This window comes from Miscanthus floridulus, chromosome 16, assembly GCF_019320115.1.
Source record: "Miscanthus floridulus cultivar M001 chromosome 16, ASM1932011v1, whole genome shotgun sequence".
NCBI classification, from domain to species: domain Eukaryota; kingdom Viridiplantae; phylum Streptophyta; class Magnoliopsida; order Poales; family Poaceae; genus Miscanthus; species Miscanthus floridulus.
Genome location: NC_089595.1, coordinates 51,625,143 through 51,643,345, shown reverse-complemented (window position 1 = coordinate 51,643,345; position 18,203 = coordinate 51,625,143). Strand labels below are relative to the sequence as shown.

The window sequence follows — 18,203 nt, the reverse complement described above, 5'->3', positions numbered from 1 at the left end:
TGCCCATCGAGTTCATTTCTTCTCCTTGTCCCTATTAGGGCCAGCTTTCACTTGGTTTTCATCACTACCAGTCAATTCCATTGCCAATTGGGCTAACCTAGAGAAGAAGTTTCATACATATTTTTGCACTAGGACTGGAGAAAAGAAGATTACCAATCTGACAACTATAAGGTAGAAGGCTAATGAATCGGGCACTGAGTTTCTTTAGAGGTTCTGAGAGACTAGGAACTTGTACTTCTCATTAAACTTGGCTGATGATCAACTAGCTGCTTTAGCTGTTCAAGGAATGCTACCAATATGGAAAGAAAAGTTGTTGGGACAAGAATTTGACAACTTGGGTCAATTGGCTCAACGAGTGGCAGTGCTCAATAGCCAATTCTAGAGTATGCATAGAGATACCCAATTCCAGAAGAGTACCACAGTGCCAAAGCTTATAATCCATACTCAGTCATGGAGATGAAGAGGAAGAGGTTGCCACAACTAAATGGAATTAGGGCAAGAAGACAGTAGGGGTGCCAAATCCTTGGGGAATAGGAGTCGAGGAGAGCTATGACTTTGACATCACAAAATTAGACAAGCTCTTTGATTTCTTGCTTGAGAAGGGGTAGATCAAGTTGCCCAATGGTCATGTTATGTTGCCCCGGGATTAGTTGAAGAATAAGAAGTTCTGCAAGTTCCATAATGCTACTTCTCATTGCACTAATGAATGTAGAATCTTTTGATAGCATATACAGAGGACAATTCAGCAAGGAAGGCTCAAATTTGATACACCTCAGAAAATGAAAGTTGATTATAATCCTTTCCTAGGAGATCAAAACATGGTTGATGCTAGGCTAATCAAAGGAAAGACTAAGGTCCTAACATAAGCCAAATCAAGATAAGCTAGAACAGTCGATCCCAAGATGCAAATATCGGCTGATGAGTACAGAGAAATTAAGAGACGTCGCGATGAGCAAAAGAGCCGATATGAGCAGGGGGAAACATCAAAAGTAGGGGCGACAAGGCTGCGAGTTACATCTTGGATTCTATTGAATAAGTGGTAGTGGTAGAAGAAAGGGGTTATTAGCGTTGGTTAAAGGATAAAGAATACCCGCGTCAACTAGAAAAAGAGAGGTATGAAAGGAAGTAAGCTGAATCACATTGGAGTTGTCCTTTCTTCAGACATTGCTGGAATGAAGGTTTGAAGTTACCTACCAGACATGACTATCCAGAATGCAGCAATCAATATTGGGAGTTTAGGCAATCTCAAACCAACCACCGGTCTATCCATGCTCAAGACGCATATCATCATAATAACATGGATCAGTGCTTAAAAAATAAAAGTGTTCATGATCGGCTTGGAAAATGAGTTGTTGACCAAGACTCGGCTGATTATAAAGAAAAAGGCAACAAAAGAAAATACATTTGGCAGGAAGGCCAATGGTGTCCAGGAGGTTTAACAAGAAGCTAGAAAAGAAGGGTACAACGCTTAAGGAATAAAGAGTTGGAACAGGCTCAGGCACCCAGTAAACCTCAAGTATGGCGTACTAAGCAAACAGCCGATAAAAAGCAACCAGCGGCTAATATCCAAATGGCTTTTCTGTTGCCATCAAAATTCAGAGCTCTGACAAATCAAGAAGTGTATTAAGATTTTGATGAATTAGAGTATGAAGAAATAGTTGCCAAGTTAATAGTTGTACAACAAATAATATTTGATAAACCAGTCAAGCATCGGCACTTAAAGGGTTTATATATGAAAGGTTTGGTTGATGGGAAGCCGATGAACAAGATGTTGGTGGACGGAGGTGCTTCTGTCAATCTTATACCTTACACCACTTTTCGTAAACTTGGCAAGGGACCAGAAGATCTGATGGAGACTGACATGATGCTTAAGGATTTTGGAGGTAATGCATCTAAGAACTAGGGGGCAATAAACGTCGAACTAACAATCAAGAGTAAGACTCTGCTCACCACATTCTTCATCATCGATGAAAAAGGGTCGTACAGTTTGCTCCTCGGTCGTGATTAGATTCATGTGAACTATTGTGTGCCATTGACCATGCATCAATGTTTGATTAAATGGCATGGAGATGATGTTGAACTAGTTCGTGCTTCGGTTTGTGAGCATTGCAACAGCCGATCCAGTCTTCTAGGAACTAGGAGACTTCGAGTGCTTTTCTAGCAAGTTATGGGAAGGAGGCTTCATTAAAATCAGCAATGAAAGCCAATAGCCATTGTAAGCGATCGGCTCTGAGAGTTTGTTTTTGTGAATAGTCATGGATTCATGTCGGCCATTGGATTAAGGAAGCATTAGTTCCGAGTATGGGTTTAGGCCGATGTATGAATGCTAAATGGAATCCAAAGTGCGGATCAAAATCAATGGATTTCTTAAATGAAGTTTGTGGCACTTAATGAAATGCTTGACCTAGGTTGATTAATCGTTTGACCTTTGGTATGAAAGGTTCTACGGGATGTTATCCTAGCATTTGATCAATACTCGATAGCCGATTCATTTAGTCATCGGCTCTAATAGCCGGTACCAGAAAGGTATTGCCTCTAGTTCAAAAAATTAGATCTAAGATGAAAATCTTCAAAGACATAAAAGCCGATACGATACGTATCACCTCCAGAGCAAGAAGTAAAAACCAAAATAGTCATACACAAGGGTATTGCACTGAGACACATTCTTGAAAGAACATGAGTCTTTGTTCATCGGTTTACCCTAAATACAAACTAATCGAAGGCCTTGTTCACTACATCCTGAGCGGATGTGATGTCCATGATGGCCTCTGCCACTATGACGAATTCTTCTATCAAGTCCTCATGTCCCTCAAGGCCGTCGCCAATCAGGAAGCCAACCTCCATGGCATGGAGGTCATGCCCAGTCTAGACCTACACCATGGTTAACGCCACCAATGCGCCGTGATGAACGCCGTGGAGGGCAATCTCCTTAATGTGGTCTAGGATGTCTTGGAGACAAGCATCAATGAGGAAACCCTAAGCATTGACGGCATCTGCGGCCATGTTCATCGCCAGTTGGAGACTCCAACTGCACCGTTTGGGCTGGCGATTATAGAAAACTATCAAGACAAAGGCAGTGGAAACCAGAATAGAAGCATTCATGGAACTCATCTTAGCTGCCACCATGGCATCAGACTCAGCCAGCCATGCTCAAACGACGCTAGCCTCCTCCTCAGCTGCATTAAGGGCTGCTTGGAAGACCCCTAGATGGATCTCAAGCTAGCCATTTTTCTAAATCACTTCGAAATAGCGGTCCTCCGCTTCCCTCCATTCTTAGAAGAAGCGCCAGGCATCGTCGCCATCATACGAGTTGGAAGAGTCCAACAATGAAGCTGGCATGGAAGATGCAGCATCAGAGGGCTTGCCAGCCATGGGGAGGAGACGAAGACTATCATTCACGATGAACCTATAGGCGAGTCAGAAAAGATCATCACCATGAACAGAGGATATCAATCTCACCTCATGCGTCGGAGGCGCTGGTTCATTGGCATGTTCTCCTCTAGGACCTCCTCTGCCACACTTGCTGTGGTTCTCCTCACTGGCCATGAAGTTGATTACATCTACAGGAAGAGAGAAAGGCTACTATAGAGTTCTGTGAGGGTGGAGAAGTCATAGAAATAGGAATGGTTGCAAGTGTGGATGTGTTCAAGGCTGGAGCCCTTGGCCGGTAGTTGAAGCCATGGGATGAAGGGGTGAACACATCAGGTCATGTAAAAGGCAACTGCAATTAATAGGAGGTGAAGCATCACCTCACTGGTACTGAAGAGAATATGGCACCGAATGACTAAGGATAGAAGATCAAAGGGCTCTCTTAATAAAGGCTGTGTTTTTAGACTAGATAGGATTAAAACCAAGAGTCTAGAATCTGCTATTTTCAAAATTAGCACTTTAGCCAGAACAAAGTTGATCAATCGACTGTGACAGTCCTTTAGCCTCATGCCTGTTCGAGTTCCCCTTGGCCAAAAGAATTTCATGATCAAAAGACCCCCCTAAAGCCTATGTCACCTTCAAGACCTGATCTTCAAAAATGGAGAAGGGAGACAAGACTCTAGAGAGGGCTGGGGATGAATTACCATTGATGGCCAAGAGCAAAAGAGCTGATAGAGTCGCCTTATGAACGTGTGTATATCCATAATACAGTCCCTCCTTGGGAAGTTCAAACTGGATCGAGACACGTTATGTTGCAGAGCGATTTATCAGCCAAAGTCTACAAGAAATTTTGTGATGAATGACTTAGAAGACTTGAGTTGCCTTTGGCTACATGCTCTTGAAAAACATTGAAGCCCATAAACCAAGGATTGCAAAATATTATAGATAAAAGGTCAAGAATGAGCAATTCTCTGAGAGAGATTTGGTCTGGAGAATAAAATTGCCAATCGGGTCAAAGGACAACAAATCTGACAAAGTGGTCACCTAATTGGGAAGGACCTTATCAGATCAAGCATTGTGCACCTGGTAATACTTATATTTTGGAAACACTAAAAGGAGAAGAACAATTTGGTAGAGCAATCAAATGGGGAATATTTAAAGGAATATTACCCTAACGTTTGGATTAATACTTGACAACCGATTTGCTCGGTTGTCAGCTCTAATAGCCGATACCAGAAGGGCATCGCTTCTAGTGTGAAGATAAACCTAGAGAGGTAAAAGCTGGTACAATGTGTATCGCCCGCAGGAGCAAAACAAACATAGACAAAGTGATGCATATAGTATGAAGTACAAAACAAAAGGAAAATCACTCAAGACGGAGAAATTGTTTGCTAATATCACCTATTATAAACTACGGGCCAGAAAACACTTTGGCTACTAAATCATCGGCCTAAGAGATAAAGGCTACGGAGTTAGTAGCACTGAAGAAATCCTCAATCAGGCATTCATAATCCTCAGGGTGTGCCGTGGCTGGGAAACCATGGGGAAGGAATCAAAGCTTATGGCCAGAATGGACTTGCGTAGAAGCCAACACCATGGCGGCACTATGGCAAACGCCATGCAAAGTGACCTCCCTGACATGGTTTGGGATGTCATGCAAGTGAACCATCGAGATGGCGCCTCTAGCGTTGATGAATCCCACCTCATGCTCCGCAGCCAATTGGAGGCTGTCTAGTTGGGTGGATAGATCTAAAAAAGATTCAAAGGAGAGATGATTAGAGTCTTGAAGATGAAATTGAAAGGAAGCAAAGGTATGATAGATATCTCACCCATAATTCTAGCCTTGGCCTTGGCCAACTTTTCCTCCACTGAATCAACATCGAACCATGGCCAGGGCCAATTATGCGAGGGAGAGACATTCAGCGAGACTCTGGCCATGCTGATCAATGGAGGCAAGCAGATCATCATTGTCAATCTGCCTCCTTTGATAACTAGGGAGCTAGTGATGAGCTATTAATGAAGAAGACCCTAAAGGTCAAACGGAGTCGGTCCTATCCCCTAAGACAGTGGGATCACCATGAGTTGTACCCTCCTCACGATGAAGGCGCTGACGCAATGATGTAGGTCCATTGAGGGCCTCCTCAGCAAACTTCTTGCTGTTCTCCATGATCTCAAAGCAACGGAAGAGCAGGAACTATATTAAGGACGCAAAAGGTTCGAGGTGAAGCAAGTTGTTTTTCGATCCCTAGCCGTGGCCTATATATATAGCCCGGGAAGGCAAAGAGGTAGATTTCGCCAGTGGTGTGAAATTGAAATCAGATATGGAAAAGGATCGACGCTCCGAGAATTCAGGGAACATATGGTGAAGAGATAACAGATTCAAACTTATTGCTTTCCCAAGTTATAGAATGCCATATGATAGATACAAAAGATTTACATTGACCAGCAATCATCCCACCAAAGTTTCTTTGGATTGAAGCGAGTTCAAATCCCCATAGGGCCAAAAGTCATCATAAACTGAGTCGCATCGGCCCATTGATAAAATTGCGACATAGGAAGGAGAAAGCCACCTGTCTAACAGATGCCCAGCTAATTTCTCGGTGACTAGGAAGCTACTGAAAAGAAGCTTGTGGCTTTCCCGATGGGCATTTGATTGAGCAGACAAGGGGAAAGTGTCCATGCATTTTGGCCCTTGCAAACTCTAGAATAGCTCTACGAGCATGGAGAGAAGACCCAGGCAATATCACAAGGATTCTTCTAACCATAGTAGCTAATTCTCTTGCTCGACAAGGTGCTAAGATGGGAGACACAATCACCCTATGCACAAGAATTCCTCTAACCGCTCAAGGTTTTCATAGCAAAAGGATAGACCATGGAGGGTCCAGTGAAGTCGAGAGCACTTGTGGAGGAAGATAGAAGAGAAACATGGCTAAATTATTGAGTTGCTCTCACCAGGGTCGGATAGACATTTTTATAGCCAGCCTAGAAGGATGAATCCAAGAGCCCGTGAAGCAATAATGCTCTCATAAAAGTTTTGAAGCATGGGCTCATGAGCTGACATAGACGACGACAAATAGTAGAGCCCAGATCAAGATTCTTTACCTGTGACTATGAACCTATCGAGGGCACAAACGTGATAATTTTGGAATGAAATTACTTTTATCCCAAAATTAGGGGGCATGTGTTTACACCAAAATTTGGAAGAAGAGTCACAGGGAATTGAAAACTCCCAAGATTATGTCATCAAGGAATCAATTGCATGCAGATCGGAACTAGCTGATTCGAATGCGAAACTGGAATCAACTTTCTTCAGATAGCGCCAGCGGATAACGACGAAGGCTATGATCAGCGCCAAGACAAGACATGTTGGACTCTACAAAAAGGGAAAGATTAGAGTCCAAGTTATCTTAAATTAGGAATGTTTTCTCTAGGATCAAAAATTGTGATGAGTCATGCTTAGAAAGGAGTCATGCATAGGTCTCGGTTATAAATATCAAACCCTGGCTATTGTAAAGGACACACAATCAATCAAATACTAGTTATTTACTTTTTTTGGCTCCGTCCACCCCTTAGGAGTAGGAGTAGAGTAGATCTCGGCGAGTTCTTCAGCAAGTACGGCTACATCGATCCGGTTGACCTCCACTGCTTGTCTATAAGTACCGCCATGGCTTATACCGCTGTTCATACGGCTGCATCGATCCAGTTGACCTCCACTGCGACTCTGGTATAAGTTAGTTATTGACTTTTGTCTAGTTCAAGTATGACTGCATCGATCTGGTCGGCCTCCACTGCTCGAACTAGATTAAGGTCAAGTTATCAGCTCTATCTAAGGGTGGCGTTCCTTCGGATAGATTCATCAAGTTACCAATATTGCTTATTGCTTCCATTATTTATTTAATTACAGCAATATCACTTCGCCTGATTGGAATTGATCTAGATCGGCCTTACATTTTTTTAACCCATCATTTGTTAATCTAAACTGATCTAATCTGCACTTTAAACGATGAGTTATATTCTATCGGCTATTTTACATCAATCTTGATCGTGCATAGCGTGTGGCTAAGGCATGTTTGATCTTGAGTAGATCTATTGGCTAGCAAAAACTATTCTATGGCCCATTATCATGGCCTGTGTGATTCTGCCTCATATCCCACTGTTATTTGGTAGATCTATTCCTGAGAGGGCGTGACCTTAATTGTGCGCTATGTCTGAATCAGCTGTTTTAGCCGATATCAAGCGCTTTCATGAACAGTTCACATTATGAGATCATTGAAGTAGCGATAGGTTGAAAGATGTGTTAGCCCCATGATCTTATTATTGTATTATGGCCTGCATGATTCTATCTTATGCCTCACTGATATTAGTAATAAGTTAGGGTCATTGGGTCTATTGTTGTTTCTACGGCCTGCATGATTCTACCTCATGCCCCACTAGTTATAGCAATAGATGAGATCTAACATGTTCATTAGATTTATTTCTATTAAATGGTTGAATGTTGATGAACTATTTCTTTTATAAAGGAGTTCGGTTGCTTGCAGTTATTGGCTTAGCATGAATTAATTATTGTTGACATCTTATTGCCATTGACTAATATTTGTCCAAAGAATGATATTCATCCTGAATGATAACCGATTCTTCTTACACAACCCCATGAGCTTTAATCGATTTATTCTTGTGGATATGCTGGAATCGACTATTTAGTCGATCTCTTTTCATATCGGCTCTCAGAGTCGCACATTCAGGACTGTCTGGCAAGACCGGCATGTTCTGCCCTTAATTACTGATAAACTCTCTCCTTGTCAATTGTAGGGTTAAATTGACTGGCACATCTCAGGAGGAGTGTGCAGGATCAACCATCCCTACGCTGAAGCTTGGCGAATCTCTAGCTCTATCGAGCGAACCCTTCTAGCTTGCTCGTGTGCCCTCGGCATGGGATGAAATTCTGTGTCGACAACTCTGCTCACCAAATTCTTCATCATCGATGGAAAAGGGTCATACAGTTTGCTCCTTGGTCATGATTGGATTCATGTGAACTGTTGTGTACCATCGACCATGCATCAGTGTTTGATTCAATGGCATGGAGATGATGCCAAACTGGTTCGCACTGATGAGTCTGTAAGTATCGCAACAGCCGATCTAGTCTTTTGGGAGCTAGCAAACTTCGAATGCTTTTTTCGCAAGTTATGGGATGGAGGCTTCATTAAAATCAGCAATGAAAGCCAATAGCCGATGCAAGCAATCGCTCTGAGAGTTTGTTTTAGTAAATAGTCACGGCTTCATGTCGGCCATTGGATTAAGGAAGAATAAGCATTGGTCCTAGAGATAGGCTTAGGTTGACGTATATGAACGCTAAGTCAAATCATAAGTGCTATTTAGAGTTGATAGATCCATTATAGGAAGTTTTGTTTCGCTTAATGAGATGCTTGGCCTGGATCGATCGATCGCTTAACCTTCGGTCCAAAAAGTTCTGGTGCAACCTATCAATAGCAATCGATGAAACATATTTGAAGGAATATTACCCTAACATTTGATCAACACTTGATAGCCGACTCGTTTAGTCATCGGCTCTAATCGTCAGTACTAGAAGGGTATTGCCTCTAGTTCAAAAATAAGCCTAAAGATGTGAAAAAGCTAATACGATACGTATCGCCTATAGAGCAAAAACAAAAATAAAGATAGTCATGACAACAACAAGGGCGTCTACACTACCATGATGCACCTACAGCGCGCTCAGCGGCCAACGCAGGAAACCTCTTGGCCAGCCTTGACCTTTGTTGCAGTTTGTGGCTTTGACAAGCAAATTTTTCATAGTGCTCTTTCTGTGTTCTCAACTTGATCTGATTGTGGTACTTCTAAAACTGACAACCGCCTTATTAAAAGTCAGAAACAGTAAAATGAAAGATTGCTCGCAATCAGCTCAGAATTGGAAGATCAAGACATCAAGCCAATAGAGCCCTCTATGTAGTGCATAAATCATAAGGCCGATGAAGTCTAGCTAATATATGCATACTGGGAGAAAGTTTGAGCAAAGGCATTCATCGGTTCAAAGTGGAGGTACGCATATTCTTTATTTCTTGCTTTTTCTGTCACTTGTGAACAATCTATCATAGGGAAAGCATGCTATCTAAGTAGTTGATGAATGAGATATGGTATGATGAAAGAAACCTTGCTTCTTTTGCAAAGTACTTGGGAAATTTTCTTACAAAAATTCAAAATCAATAGCTTGTCTCCTCAATGATGTTGAATTTCCGACCAGAGCCATATATTAGTCTCATTAAAAATCTTTCACATAAGCTGCTTGCTCTTTGTTGAGTTTTGTCAAGTCTTGTTGACCCTTGTTGAGAGATTTATCATGCTCCTAAGATCAAAATCATGTACACACCACATATATGTGCTGCTTCTATACTAGAAGTATGCAAAAACATGTTCTTCATTCACCTCAAAATGTTCTGCTCCTACATTGGGAGAAGAAAAAATATGTTTGCTAGGTTTTATTAGAATAAATGCTCCAAGTTCTTGATAATATTTCTCTCAAAATTTGTTGTAAAAGAGACATGGGTTATGCAAAATATAAAAGATGGACGCAAAAGAGGTCCAAAGTAAAAAGGAGAAAAAGAAAAGAAAAGAGAAAAGATAGCCCATGTTCTCGCAAAAATATTCCATAAGAGAAATATATTTCAAAGAGCATAGTAGAATTAGGTTAGCCACCAAATATTCCATGCACATGCACATCTTGATCTAAGAGTATGACATTTTTCTCCTTGGATCTAGGATTCAACCTTATAATATATGCAAGGTAAGTACGCAACATATTTTATCCCTACCTAAAACTCCACATAAGCTTTTTAGAAGTAGGATAAGAAGAGACAAAACAATGCTTTGACAAGGAACTATACACATTGAGCGATCTGAGAGAATCATTTGAGGGGCAAAGCTATGTTTTAATTTGAAAATCTTTCAAAAACCCATGTTTTCTGAGCAGGGGAAGCAAGGATGACTGGATTCTAATCCGTTCCATTACTCAACCACCCAAGATGGTATGGTAGACACTTCAAAGTTCACATGTGTAGGTGAGGCTTGGAATAAGGTAATATTGCTGCCAGTAAATTCCTCGGCTCCTTGGAAGAAGACTATCGGCTAGAATACCTAAACTTTTATGCAGCATATTTCTGTACTATTGATTAACTTGTATTGCTATGATCAAACTCAGGGGGCCAGCTCCTGATCGGCTAAAGCAGATGAGCAGAGATGCAGAGAAAGATCAATTTTGAAGTTATCAAGATCAAAAAGAAGATGGAGTCGATGCAGCTTTCAGTGATTGCGATCAAATGTATTGGCTGGGGAAAAGAAGACCATCGGATCAAAATAGTTCAAAGCATGAAAACTCATACTTCAAACTAGGGGCTTGTGTTTGCACCAAAATTTGGTAAGCTTATCCTAGAAAGGAAGAGATCGGTCGATGATGTCAAAAGCAAGAAACTTTCCTAATTAAGGGATATTTATGAGCGGGCCAAGAAATATTATTTAATAAATTTGATAGAGACATGATGTCCAGGTGCTTATCAGGATAAAAGAAACAAGGACACGTATCGAATAAGGAAGCTTTATCAGCAAGGATTCTGCATAAGGGAAATTAGAGTCCATGTATCTTTATATTTCTTTTTGTTATCTAGTCGTGTTTGTTTAGGGCTCTCATCAGCCTAGGGTATAAATATAAACCCCCAGCTATTGTATCAAGACACACAATCAATCAAATACAAGTTATTTACTTTTTTTGGCTCTAGCCACCCCTTAGGAGTAAGAGTAGAGTAGATCTTGGTGAGTTCTTTAGCAAGTACAGCTGCATTGATTTGGTCGACCTCCACTCCTTACCTGTAAGTACGGTCATGGCTTATACCTCTATTCATACGGCTGCATTGATCTGGTCGACCTCCACTGTGACTCTGGTATAAGTTAGTTATCGATTCTTGTCTAGTTCAAGTAAGGCTGCATTGATCCGGTTGACCTCCACTGCTTGAACTAGATTAAGGTCAAGTTATTGGCTCTATCTAAGGGTGGCATTCCTTCAAATAGATTTATTAAGTTACCGATGTTGCTTATTGCTTCCATTGTTTATTTAATTATAGCAATATCACTTCGCCCGATTGGGATTGATCTAGATCGTCCTTATATCTTGTTTAACCCATCATTTGTTAATCTAAACTGATCTAATCTGCACTTTAAACGATGAGTTATGTTTCTAACAGCTGTTTATATCAATCTTGATCGTGCATAGCGTGCGGTTAAGGTATGTCTGATCTTGAGTAGATCTATTGGCTAGCAAAAACCATTTCATGGCCTGTTATTATGGCCTGTGTGATTCTACCTCACACCCCACTGTTAGCACTGTGGAGTGAGGATCGTTATTTAGTAGATCTATTCCTAAGAGGGCATGACCTTAATTGTGCGCTATGCCTGAATCGGCTATTTTAGCCGATATCGAGTGCTTTCACGAACAGTTCACACCACAAGATCATTGAAGTAGGGATAGGTTGAAAGATGTGTTAGCCCCATGATCATATTATTGTATTATGGCCTACATGATTCTACCTCATGCCCCACTGATATTGTATTACGGCCTTGGGCTCCCGATCTATGGCATGACCAAGCCTAGTCCTTGGCTCCCACCCAACTAACGATGCCAGCCAAGGCCCAGGCATAGGAAGACAAGCCCCAGGCTACCAATGCTCGAGGGCTCCCTAGCATCACTCCCTAGGCGTGCCCCTGCCAACTGCTCCTCCAATAGGGTCATGTCTGGGGCGTGACACAAGAAGACAAAGCTTCCCGTGGCCTCCATAGGCTCAGAGGCTTTTAGTCCCACACGTTAGCCCCTAGAGTGGACTTCCTTCACCACCAAGAAGACTCCAGAAGGTCTCACCTAGGGGAGGCCGGTCCAAGCCGACACCCCCTAACACATAGAGTGTCAAAATAGAGCAGCCGAATGATGCCTAGGCTTCTTCAGCTCCAAGGCACCTTGATAGTCCATGACGCACCACTACAAGCCCCTCTTTGATGCCGACGCACGTAGACCATAGACTAGAATCCCCAAATTGCCTTGTACCCTATTGGCGGTCCTTAACTCACATTTCTACCACCAACATTGTGACAAAATAAAACAAATATGAATGCCAAAACTTATAATTAGGGTTTACAAACTCACATTTTCCACGAGTTTGGGTATATACATGTTTTGCAGGCACAAGTATGAAAATTCACCAAAATACACAATCAAGAAGGCATATTCAAGCAAAATAGAAGCAAAGGCCAACCAAACTTTAGAATTGGACTAGAACACCAGCGTGGGAGCCATGCAGACCTAGCTATCAATCCACTAGAGCAAGGCAATGGCGACTAGGCTAGCCTAGGGTATGGCCACACCCATGGTGCGGGCTCACCACCCCAAGCTTCGCCCGGTCCCACCTTGCTTAGGTGGTGAATTCAATGCTCGAGGAGACAGTTGCATGTGGTACTTTCCTAAAATACAAGCAAACTGACCTCATCCAAGCCTATATAAGAGGACTCCCTCTCCACATTCAAGAAATCATATACACATTTGAGAATAAGAACAAGGGCTACACACATCTCATTAGCTTCTACCTAGACTAGTTAGGGAGTGAGAGAGGGAAAGAGTTAGAGGAATAGCAAAGTAGTGGGCTACTTCTTATACTAGGCGAGCCTTGTACATTGGGTGGACAGAGTGCTGGACTTGTTGGATCCCCTCTACACTTGTACCTCTACAAACGTCATGCTACTTGGAGTAAGACGTTTGTGTTCATCTTTTGGTTTTGATCCTTAAGTAAAGTAATCTTTGTTACTACTTACTTGCAGGTTCGTTGTTCATCCTCATCGTGGGTGCTCTAGTAGAGGACTCTTGATAAAGACTAAAGTTCTTGGCCAATGCTAGAGTAGTAATGATTAGGGTAGACGTGGTGTCTAAGCTACACATTACCTTCGTTTACCTCATGTCCCACAGTAGAGGGGTAGACGGCAGGTGGTGGTAGCCCTATCCATCCTTTGTAATCCCACATGTTTAGATATGACACAGATCCATAGGCCTGTATCGCCTGGTAGACCAAGCATAAGCCAGTGCCCAAAGTGAGTCTGTAGTGGCAAAGTTATCTTCGCTTTAGGTTTCTACCCTTAGAAGAACCTCACTACCCGAGTTACTCTTCATCTTGTTCTCCTAGGTAAACTAGCTAAAAGACTACTTACACTACCGTTCCTTTGGGAAAATACCATACCCTGAATACTTCTGGGTGAAGTGCTACAATGGTACTTCTAGGACTTTTCTGCTTACGCTAAGAAGCACCAACAAGCATTTCTGGCGCCGTTGCCATACAATGGTTGTAATTTTAGTCTTTGAACCTAGTTTGCCTGTGTATCTTTTGGTTTTATGTTTCTTTTCTTTTTATCCTTTTACAATGGAGCAACCTACCATTTGAAACCTTTCTGCTCCCAAGGATGAGTTCATAGAACCACCACAATCCTCTAAGCCATACATAGCTTCTAGTTATGAACTCTACCCTGGCTTTATAGCCATGTTTCAAGACGAGCCTTCTTGGGGTTAGATTATGAAAACCCCTACCATCACCTAAGGGAGTTTGAGCAGCTCTATGCTTGCCTGACCATTTTAGGCATGTCACAAGAAACACTTCGGTGGAAGTGGTTTCCTTTCTCACTTGATGAGAGGGCGAAACAATGGTACGCCCACGATGTAGGGAAGGTAGCTAGCGATTGGGAAGAACTAAGGAACATATTCTATCTTGTGTTCTTCCCCATATCCCAAATCACTGCCCTACAACAAGAGATACTCAACTTCCAATAAAAAGAGAAGGAACCCATAGGTGCAACTTGGGACAGATTCTCAATTTTAATGAGATCTATCCTAGACTTGTCTATACCCAACCATGTGCTTTTATAGCATTACTAGTTAGGGCGGGCTTAGCAAGGAATCGGCCCTACAGCTTGACATAGCTGCTGGAGTTCATTTACTCACAAAACCACAGCAGAAGGAGAATCTCTACTAGACCGCATTCTAGAGAACACTCCTCTGCTAGAAACCCTCCATGTAGAACCTAAGCCAAGACATGAGGAAGTCTCTTTGGCTAATGCCAAATCCATAACATCCTTAGAGAGACCCTCATCCAAATCAGAAGATCTGGAGGAAGGTTTCCAACCTTTGGAACTTCCATATTTAAAGGATGATTTTTTTGAAGATTTTGGAAATATCTCAAAATACTTATGCCCAAAGAGACCACTAGCTCCAGTCACTCCTCTTGAACCGTTAGACAAAGAACCCTTTAAAGAGTCTATCAAGGAGTTGACCGCTATCATGAACAGTGAATGGGTGGAGGAGGGAGAGCATTCTTCTAAAGAAATTCAGATTCGCATCCCCTTCAACCATCCGCTACAAAGTTCTTAGAACAATGGTGGATGTGCTTTACTCGCCTACTATCAGAGCAAACTTGACGTTTGTATCATTCGCATATGTCTACTTTGGCAATGAACCCCTTGCTCCGACAAACAAATCCCTTAGGAATAACCCACGGTTAGTCCTAAAAGGCATGGAATTTTACACAACACTACGATTCATCACGATGATGCTGTAATGGCTCTTGATTTCCATGTCTTTGACATTTAGGACTTTGACATCTTGATAGGGCATCCCCTAGAAAAACTCTTCTTGAACCCACCAAAAATGGGGGAATTAGATGTAAAGTTGGGGAGAGACACTTTTAGCATTTCTATCACTCGAGCCAAAAACTTGGTGGTAGAATCTCTCTACCATCTTGACCTACTCAAGGAGGTCATGTTAGTTTTACCCTTTGATTCCCCTAAGTCATCCTTAGAAAAAGATGCAAAACTCTTTATAGACGAAGAGGACGACTTATGAGAAACCATAGAACTTCCTGAAGAGGAAGTACCGGCACAACCTTCGGTTGAGCTAAAGCCCCTACCCACTAGTCTATGCTATGCTTTCCTAAATGGTGACAAAAACACTCCTGTAATCATTAGCAATAAACTTTTTGATGAGGAGATGTTGAAACTAATCGCCATCTTAGAGAAACATAGATCAGTCTTCGGGTATTTTTTGCAAGATCTCAAGAGGATTAGCCCAACTCTTTGTACCCATCGCATACTGATTGACCCGGAGAGTACACCGTCTAGAGAGCCTCAGTGTAGGCTCAATAATGTGACGTGGGAAGTCATGAAGAAGGAAGTCTCAAAGTTCTTTATGTCGGGATTATTTATCCCATACCACATACTGACTGGGTTAGTCCCATCCAAGTGGTTCCAAAGAAAGGAGGCATGATGGTTGTTGAAAACAATAAAAATGAGCTAATCCCGCAACGAACCGTCATGGGGTGGAGAATGTGCATTGATTACCAGAAACTCAACACGGCAACAAAGAAACACCACTTCCCACTGCCTTTCATTGATGAAATGTTAGAGCGGTTGGCGAAGCATTCTTTCTTCTATTTTCTCGATGGGTATTTGGGATATCATCATATTCCCATCCACCCTGATGATCAGAGGAAGACTACATTTACATGCCCATATGGAACATATGCTTATCGTAGAATGTCATTTGGGTTGTGTAATGCTCCCGTGTCATTTCAATAGTGCATGATGTCTATTTTCTCAGACATGATAGAAGAACTCATGGAGGTTTTCATGGGCGATTTTTCAGTCTATGGTAAAACCTTTGATCATCGTCTCAAGAATCTAGACAAAGTCTTGCAGAGATGCTAAGAGAAGGATCTGGTACTTAATTGGGAAAAGTGCCACTTTATGGTCCATGAAGGCATCATTCATGGGCACCCTATGTCTAAGAGGGGGATAGAGGTAGATAAGGCCAAGATAGAAGTTATCGAGCAGCTACCACCCCCCATGAATGTAAAAGGCATCCATAGCTTCCTAGGTCATGCATGGTTCTATAGACTGTTTATCAAGGATTTTTCACAAATCGCTAGACTTCTCACGAACCTGCTAGCTAAGGATGCACCTTTTGAGTTCACAGATGAGTTCTTAAATGCTTTCCACATTCTTAAGAAAGCACTCATCTTAGCGCTAATCATCCAACCCCCCAATTTGTCGCTACTGTTTGAGATCATGTGTGATGCTAGTGACTATGTGTCAATGAAATATGGTCAGCAATCTACAGAGGAGTATGCCCATGGTAGTAGATGAATTGGTGGAGGTGCGCATAATAGGAGCTAGATGGTGACACAAGCACAGAGACAAGCGATTTAGACAGGTTCAGGCCATTTGATTGACGTAATACCCTACGTCATGTGTCTTTGGTGGATTGTATTGAATATGAGATGAATTCGAGGGGGTACCTACCCACCTTATATAGTCTGGGGGGTAGTGTTACAAGTCAGTTTAGGCCTAGATCTATTCGGTTATATGGTAAGTATTAACAAGGAATACGATATCTATCATATCTAAAAAGATCTTCCTTATCACCAAGATGGCTTCTGATTGCCTTGTGGTGCACGCCGACTAGAGCCGAGCACCGTAGGCCTTGATCTTATGGGCTGGACCTCCCCTGGTGGTGCGGCCCATGTCCATTGCCATGGGTACCTAGGGTTATACCCCCCATAGCTAGTCCTTAGTGCCTTGTATCCGCTGAGCAACGCTGCCTTGAGCAAGTCCAATCAATTTAACTTGGAGTCAGACAGTTAATCTAGCAATACAACCAGTTTAACTAGTAATCCAATCAACAGAATGAAGTGCTGACTAGTTTAACTGGTAATCCAATCAATAGAATGAAGCATTGACCAGTTTAACCAGTGGACTGAGCGGTGAAAGTCGAAGCCGACCAGTTTAACTGGTACATAGATCTCGGACTTAGCCAAGTAAGGCTTGCCAGAAGGATGTAAGGGTTCAAGATAAAAACTTGAAAATTCTCTACCTTAGGTGAAGTGTAGCCACTTAGACTTCATTTACAAGGAATCATCCATGATTTAGTCAATAAGGAGGGTAAATCAAGAAAAGAGCACTACATTCACCACTAGGTGAAGCGTAGCCACTTAGTCCTCGAGCATGTTGGAAGATGAAGAATGAATCTTGTAACAGGGTCAAAGAAAATAAATCTAAAAGCTTATTGACATCATCTGACATGTGTGTATCAAGACCCAGACGTGCTGCCCAAGATCAGCACCCTGATCCGAACAACATGGAGTAAGTTGATAGCACACCAATGAGACAGCAAGATCCAACCACCAAGGGAGTCCCTAGCTTAGCTGGCAACTCTTGCATGAAGAATCCAAACACTGAGTCCCTAGCTTAGCTAGCATTGAAGCGATGAACAATCCAAATGCCGAGGAGTCCCCAGCCTAGCTAGCGATGAAGCAATGAATAATCCGAATGCCGAGGAGTCCCTAGTTTAGTTGGCGAACCCCCAACGTAGCTAACGATGAAGCGACGGACAATGCGACCAGTTGGTTGGTGAAGAATCGAGCATTGAGCAACCTAACCAACTGGTCAACGGCAAAGTGAGCACCAAGTAGAAGTGAGCGCTGAACAATCTGACCAGCTGGTTGGTGATGAAGATCTTGAACCTAGCGGTTTGACCAGTTGATCGGTGAAGAAAACAACAGCGGAGCTTGCTAGAGACGTCAACCTTAGGTGAAGTGTACACACTTAGGCTTCGTTGGCGAAGTTAGATGATCATCATCCATGACTTAGTCAAAGATGATGTTAGTATTGATATATGCACCGCAAGGTGCAATGTATACATTGTAGTCCCTGAGCCTAATAGTAGGTGAAAAAACACCTTGTGTTAGGAT

General features: G+C 42.2%; 1 protein-coding gene across 1 annotated transcript in view; it reads left to right on the top strand.

Annotated features, from left to right (window-relative positions):
• The window catches only part of LOC136511446 (uncharacterized), a 216,433-nt gene that overhangs the window by 89,575 nt on the left and 108,655 nt on the right, over positions 1 to 18,203 (top strand). The window lies entirely within an intron of this gene.